Raw genomic sequence first — 8,851 nt, forward strand, 5'->3', positions numbered from 1 at the left:
ATACCCTTTTATTACAAATTAACAACAGATTTACCATAAAAAAAATTAAATTAAATTTAAATCATACAGTCGTAATGAGTACTGAAAAGTCAACCAAAAAATCCCTTATAAATTGATGTGTACTTGCGAGTCAACTTTGGTTTTGATTCTGAAAAGCTTTTATTAGTTTGGTAATTAAAATTAGGATTCGTTTTTTCTAAATATATTTTAGATAATTTTATCTAATTTTTACTGAAATGACGTCTTTTTGGGGTAAAAATCATGGTGTGTTTGCAACTTTAATTTATTTCAGGTTATAATAGTCTTTATTATTTTAATTTTTAATACCAAAACGACATTATTTCGGTGAACATTAGACAAAATTATCTAAAGTAACATTAGATATTTTTTTTCTTAAAATTCTTATATAAGTTTGGTGTTTAAAAAATGTTAGTATAAAAATAATTTTAAACATACTGTTAATTGAACTCAAATTAATATCGGATCTGAAGATAAAAATTATCATTTACAAACCAATTTAATGACATAAATATTTTAAATATCAAAATAATATTCTAATTTTTTTTGAAAGACTAAATTAGAGGATTGTAATAATATACTGTATGGGTTTTATTATTTAGATACACTTTTATTGTATAGCTAGAAACGTCACATAGCATATTCATTATTTTCTTTTCTTTTTTCTTCTTTTTCTTCCTGAGTATTTTGTTTGGTTTCTTCTGCATTTTCCGTTTTCACTCATGCATTTTTTTTAAAAAAAATGGATAATACATAAATTCGTTTTTATTTTATTTTTGTTCAGCCTGTACTTAAATTCAATTATTTATTTAATAAATGAGGATGAGGTGATGGAACTCTACATCAAGGATCACGGAGTTTATAGGCTCTGATATAATGTAAAAGCAATCAATTCTTCCAAAAATTTTAAGTTAACAAGAGGAGGTACATAAATAATTTTTATAATATTTCTTAATAATATTTGATATTTTATATATAATATATATATATATATATATATATATATATATATATATATATATATATATATATTAATTTGGTATACGTCACTTTGAAATTAAGATAAATATTTCGGCCACTGCCTTGTTAGAAAAGAAAAAAAAAGTTCACCAATTTTGAAACTTGACACATTAAAAATATTAAAACAAAATAGAGACAAATACGGTACATCAGCTAATAGACTATATATTCAGACAAATTCATATTTTCAAGAGCACGAGCTCGAAGCTTTTTGACCATCTCTATCGGTCTAAGATTAATTATGTAGAAAAATATAAGGATAAAAGAAAAACTCAATCACTACAGCACCTAGTGTTTGCCTAAGATGTTTTTATGTTTGAATGCATTAAATATTTACACATATTTTTTTACCATTGTAGAAGAAAACAAAGAAACAGAACAAAGGGAAAAACAACTGCTCTCCAATAATCCGAACTTAATTCATAGAATCCGCAAGAATACGATAGTATATTGCATGTTTTTTTCTTACCGTAGTTGTTGTTTGTCTAATTCTCAAGGGAAAAGATCCGTTTACAAAATTTTTTGATAAATTTTTACAAATTACATTATCTTCTCTGAGGAGAATATAGTGAAAGTAGTGGTCTCCGGAAGAAGATAGTGTAGTTTATAAACAAAAAAGTTTGTAAATATAACTTGTCCCAATTCGCAATATGATTAATACATAGGCTACATGTTTCACATAAAAATCAGCACTGCTATATTGTGGCTCCTTAATTTCCTTGCTAAGTAAGTGTTTGGTCTCAATCAGGATACTCGCATACAGATTGAACTTTGAAGGAGTAATTTCGTAGCTGCCAAAGATGAATGGCTTCCAATGACTCTGACACACAAACAACATGCAAGTATTCAGCGTTGCGCTCCAACTCTAAACCAATTTGTTCATTATAAATTCAAACAAATTCCTCCACAAATATATATTGATAATATTCTAATAAAGAACTTATAAATATGAATCTCCTACATATGAATTAATTCTTATGCAAAACTTTAAAACAAAAAGATGGCATAAAGAAAATAGGGAAATATAGCTCTCATGTTGCAGGATAAATTTTCTTCTCCTGCAACAAATTAACACTATGTGCCTGTTTGGATCCTCTTTTTTCTAAGCTACAAGTTACTTATAAGCATAAGCTAGGCCAAACAGGTTTTGGGAAAAACTCTTATAACGAAAAGCTCTTTTTTTATAATGAAGAAAAAAGCTGAAAACTAAGTGCCTGTTTGAATCCTCTTATTTTTAAGCTAGAAGTTACTTATAAGCATAAGCTAGGCCAAACAGGTTTTGGAAAAAGCTCTTATAACGAAAAGCTCTTTTTTTTATAATGAAGGAAAAAGCTGAAAATTAAAAGCTCCTAGGAGGAGCTTTTTTTTAAGCTCTTATCTGTTTTTCTTGAATTGTGTGCTTTTTTTTTAAATGAAGAGTGATAAAGATAGAAAAAGAGATAATTTTCTTGAAATATGTGCTTTTAAGTAATTTTTAAGCTAATTTTTTTTTGTAATTTCCAAACAGCTTTTAGCTTCTTTTTTTAAGCTCTTTATTTTAACTTTATCTTATAAGTAGCTTCTAGCTTAAAAATAAGAGGATCCAAACAGGCTCAGAGCTCCTAGGAGGAGCTTTTTTTTAAGCTCTTATTTGTTTTTCTTGAATTGTGTGCTTTTTTTAAAATGGAGAGTGATAAAGATAGAAACAGATAATTTTCTTGAAATATGTGCTTTTAAGTAATTTTTAAGCTAAAACTTTTATGTAATTTCCAAACAGTTTTTAGCTTATTTTTTTAAGCTCTTTTTTTTAGCTTTAGCTTATAAGTAGCTTCTAGCTTAAAAATAAGAGGATCCAAATAGGTTCTATGTATTACGGGTAATATATAATTATAATTTTAAAAGTTGTTTTTTCTCTCTCCTCAAATGCTCTTGGCTGACGTGGCAGAGAGAGAAAAACCAATTTTAATATTACAACTATGTATTATCGGTAGTATATAGTGTTAATTGGTTGCAGGAAAAAAAGTTTCTTTTTTTATAACATGAGAAGTTGGAGACCCAAGAAAATAATATAATTTTGATCCGTTATTAATATATCACTTTTTTACACTAATATTGTTCATTTATATATTATCAAATCAATGAATAGAGATTAATTAGGATTTAGGGCTACTTGAATGTCTGGAGCGAAATATTTTGGATACTACTGTCGCACCATTGATTGGGTGCGGCAATCCAATTAAAATGTCTTGTTTCTTGTGCTATGCGTACGGAGCAAAAATAAAAAAATAAAAAAATCCAGATGTAATTTTCTAAACCGCAGTTGTATGTGCTACGGTTGTACAGAAAGTGTTCTCGTCCGGGAGATATGATTCAATGGATTTAATCATAATAGAGGGTGAATTATATTTACAAACTTTTTGTTTACAAACTCTTACAAACTACATTATGTACTCCTGGAAGTACACTAGATTACACTATGTACTTCCGGGAATATATAATATAATTTGCAAATATTTATAAAAAAAATTTGTAAACGGATCATTTCTCCATATATGTATATATATATATATATATATATATATATATATATATATATATATATATGGGTTTATTTCTTCTGCAGTTACTGTAGATAAGTTATCTACAGTAAGTCAATACGACGTCGTTTTGGGGCGGAAAATCATGGTGTTTTTGTAATTTTAATTTATTTCAGGATTATAATAGTCTTTATATTTATAATTTTTTAAGATTTCAATCCCAAAACGACGTCGTTTTGGGATTGAAATCTTAAAAAATTATAAATATAAAGACTATTATAATCCTGAAATAAATTAAAATTACAAAAACACTATGATTTTCCGCCCCAAAACGACGTCGTATTGACTTACTGCAGATAACTTATCTGCAGTAACTGCGGAAAAAGAGAACCCATATATATATATATATATATATATATATATATATATATATATATATATATGAGTTCGCTTTTTCTACCGTCAATGTTGATAACTTATCTACATTGAGCCCAAAACAACGTCGTTTTAAGGCGAAAATCAAGATATTTTTGTAATTATAATTTATTTCAGGGGTATAATAGTCCTTTTCGTTATAATTTTTTAGTTTTTCAATCCAAAATGACGTCGTTTTAGAGCGAATGTAGATAACTTATTTACATTCACTGTAGAAAAATTAAAGCATATATATATATATATATAGGGAAAAATATTTCTCAAGCAGCTTGAGATATGTTTATCTCTGGCCACCCTAAAACTACGTCATTTTATTTATTTATTTTCTTATATTAATTGATTCACCTTTGAATGGTTATGATTCCATTTTTCTCTCTCTTTCTTTATCACCATTGATCCATTTTTGTACGGTCATAATTTAATAGCCGGAGATAAAATTATCTCAAGCAGCTTGAGAAACGATAAGCCCATATATATATATGTGTGTGTGTGTGTGTATATATATATATATATATATATATATATATATATGGGGAAAATATTTATGCAGCCACTTTAGATAAGGTTGTCTACAGCTACCCTTTTTTAGCTAAGTACGACCGGTCGTACATTAAAAATGCATTTTCTCTCTTCGCCACATCAGCCAACAGTGTATGAAGAGAGAGAAAAATAGAGCAACTTTATTGTTATAACTACGACCGGTCGTACTTAGTTAAAAAAAGTAGCTGTAGATAACCTTAATTAAAGTGGTTGTAGAAATATTTTATATATATATATTTTATATATATATATATATATATATATATATATATATATATATAGTCATGCCATTGCGCGCATAGACTCACATGTTTTGGTAAGTAGAATAGTATAGTCATGCCATTGCGCGCATAGACTCACATTTGTTTTGGTAAGTAGAATAGTTTGAAATTTAAGCGTTGATCAGTTCCAAGTGAGAAAGAAATCCTATATATATTGTAACGGTATGGACATTCTGTATGTATCCAAAAAAAGAGAGTAAGAATTCTATTAATAGAAATACTCATAAATCTATTGCTTTAAAATTTTATGTTGAGACACATATAGTGCTAAATTTATTATCTTGGTTCCTTTTTATTATGGGTTCCGAAATGTGATTTTTTTTCTTTTATATTTTGTTTGAAATATAAAAGTATATATTGTTTACTGCACTTAGTCTAGCAATCCGGCGTTAAAAAGTGAGTTCCATAGGATCGTCCTTAAATTTATATTCTAACAAATATCAATTTGATTCATGTCAAGTAAGAGGTGAGTTTTTAGAGAGAAAATTATGTAGTTATAACTTTATTGAAACATTAACCAAATCAGTTTTAACAATTACATAAAATACATTTAAAATTTGTTAACAATTACTTTCTTAATTTTTCAAGACAATAAATAGATTAAAATAAAATTTAAAAAATATCAAATAATTTAAAACTGAAGGAGTTATGCAATTAAAGAAAGAGGAGTGAAGTGGAGAAAGGAATTCCATGGCTCCATGGTGTGGTGCCGGTCTAACCACTTAGTCAATGAATTTATCACTTGTTGTGGTCAGTACAATAATTACGCTTACTTAAGGACAAATAAAAAATATTGTTATTCCAATCTAGATATAATTAATATTACATTTGATGGGTTCATTTCTTTCACTCGGAATTAGTGAATGCTTAAGGATTTTAATAACATTGTGAGAGAGTGTCCTTTTTCTTTTACTAATTGAGTTATATTGATATATTGAATGAAGATTGTAATATATATATATACTTGCAAACATTAAATTTTTTACGAAGTATATATTGCAATTATAATCTCTTCGTATCAATATATAACCTTATAGGTAGGGGTGCTAAACGAATCAGGGGCCTTTGACTCGGCTCGTGAAGACCTGAGTTTATATGTTTAAAATTGGTTGTTGGCACCTGACTTGAACTTGTATAAAAGCTCGTTTAATAAAAAGGCATCAGGCTCCAATTCAAAAGCTCGGCCTTAGAGCTTCTCAGGCTAGCGTAGTATTTTTTTTATATATTTTTTATACTATTTATAATAGTTCTCTCTTTCTCCACAATCCATTTCACCTCATTTTATTGGTTAAACAGACTTTTTGAATGATTTTGTTCTATATTATGTTGTTTGGATATACATTGAATTTATGAATATTTATGAAATTACTAGTGTTCTTGGTTGTATATTCTGTTTGAATAAATTTTTGTTGTCTTAATTTTTTTAAACAGGCTAAAGCAGACTTTTATTTTTTGTAAACAAGTCAGGTCAGGCCGATAATTATATTTATAACAGGTAACATACTTGGTCAGGCTAACACATTTAAACACAGGCTTAGTCTTTTAAGACCAAAATTCGACTCGGCTCGGCCAGTTAACACCCCTACTTCTAGGCATGTTACATTTGCAATTTATTTTGTATTCAAAAATTATTTACAATTTATTTTTTCTTATAATCTCTTAAAATATATTGTTTGTTATCATTTCATCAAAATCAAATCAATAACATTAATTAAGGATCTTAAATCTTTTAATCTAATAATAACAAAATAATTATAAGGAGTTATAGGTATAATTAACCTACTTGATAACATGATTACAAATGCTAGTTACAACGTGAAATTATATGATAACATTGAATGACGTATATTTGTCTTAATTGCCGTCTGAAGCATTTTATCGTGTAATAGACAACTATTGTCCGGTTCTTGGAAAGAAAATAATGTTTCTTCATTGTTGAGTCACCTTTACTTTTTGCGTATAGATTTTTCCACTAGTCATATGCGCAATTTATGGTAAGGGAAAAGGCTATTTATTTGGTACTTCGTCCAGTTGACCGTGAAAAATATACTCAATTATTTAACTTGAAATTTTATTTTTTTTCATATATAACGCTTGAATATCTTAAAAATAATACTTAGTATCATAAAAATGAAGGAAATTTATTGTTAATTAATCTAGCTTTATATCATTTTATGTTGCTATATGATTGCTAAATAAGTTATATAAATATCTATTTTATATAACGTAACGTAAATGCTCTGCCTCAGAAAATGTATGTTGTGGTTTGAATATTCAAGGGCGCGCGCGGTGTTAAATATCACACTTGGTTGATTGTTTCAACATAACTAATAAAATATGAGAAATTGGTAATACGGGACTAATTTTTTTTTTTTTGGGTACCATTATATACTGCTTAAGTATATTATTAAATTTATAATTAAAATAAAAAATCAAAAAAAAAATTGGTACATTAAAATGGTAATGTTTAACGTGACTAAAAAATGCATATTTAATAGTACGTAAGAGATTTATATTGTTCTAAAAACACTTGGAAAATTTTCACAAAATATTTGACCGCATTATATTATATGACTTCAAGTAGCCAAATACTGTAGCTATAGTTTTCCGTGACATTCTGTTCCTTGAAAATCAAAATAGGTGGCTCTTTTGAACAATTAAATTATACAGTTACAGATTTGACTTGACAGTGTCATCACTCATCAGTCGCCTAACCTACAATTTTTATACTAAAATCAGCATTTTCTTGTTCTTTCCAATTTCCATGACTAGAACCGGTAAGTCCGGTCGCACATTATCTATTAAATGAAAATAAGTGCTCTCTTGTCGAAAAGAAAAAAAGAAGGGAAAATAATTATAAAGATAAAAGTAATGAAAATGTGTTAGTTTTTATTACGTTTGATCATGGTTATACTTTACACTGATAGAGCGATCAGTATAGGAGAAATTTTTTTTTATCGAAAAAAAAAATTTGCTCAAAATATGATTGGAGGAATTTTTTGCCGGCGGGTAAGTTAAAAAAAGTGCTTGATAAACTAAAAATTTTCTGCAAAAATTAGATGAATTTTACTGATGTTATGTGTAAAATTTTACCACCGTTAAGAAAAAATTTCTTTCCACCCTATCCATGGTAAAATTTTACTCTTGGTCCATGTGTAAAAAAATTAGATGGGAAATTTTTTTCTCCAAACCCCTTTTAACTCTTCCTCCTATCAAACATGGTCATATATTTTTCCCTATCCTTTTTTTCCATACAATTTTTTTTCCCTCCTACCAGACACTCCCTCAGCAGTGTTTCGGTAGCACTGGAAATATTTTTAAATTAGAATCTATTTACTTATTTTCTTGTTCCATTGCACTTTTTTTCTGCTACCACGATTATTTATACATTTTACTTGTCTATTAATGGAGGTGTTATAGCTGACTAATGCGATAAGTTCCACGTTGGCTATATGGTTTAACCTAAAATCTATTTCAGGTACCTGAAACTTTTTATAAAAAAAGTTTTTATCTCGTATTTATGCATTTAAAAACTTTATACTTTTTAATATTATTGTGCACACATATCATCCTATTTAGGCTCTCTGACTCCATCATGCACAATAATCTAAAGCTGCTAACGGTTGTTTCTTCTATAGACACTGTGATCAGCTCCTAAAATTATACGTCAACTTTTAATCCATCGGAATCAAACAGAGGCACGTTAATAAATTTTATATTTCAATTTGAGTTTGCGCGCATAATTCTATCATGAAAATATAAATGGGGTTGCAAGTCAAGGAATTTAATACTAGTGTAAAAACATAACTCATGAAAAATATTTTAATACACTTGTTTTTAAGATAATTTGTACATTTTGCTCATGATCATGATAATGCTCAAGTTGTGATTACGATGTTTGGGAGTTCCAATATTGTGCAATTTGAAGTAGGTGCCAGATGTAATTGACTACAACTTTAAATCTTTGATAATCTCAGCACGATATATATATACTGTTAATTATGAAGTAAAAATAATAGACATCCAACATTTTAAGCATTT

The sequence above is a fragment of the Gastrolobium bilobum genome, unplaced genomic scaffold, assembly GCF_033153095.1.
Source record: "Gastrolobium bilobum isolate Gb01-03AN ecotype WA unplaced genomic scaffold, APGP_CSIRO_Gbil_v1 utg5634, whole genome shotgun sequence".
NCBI lineage: Eukaryota > Viridiplantae > Streptophyta > Magnoliopsida > Fabales > Fabaceae > Gastrolobium > Gastrolobium bilobum.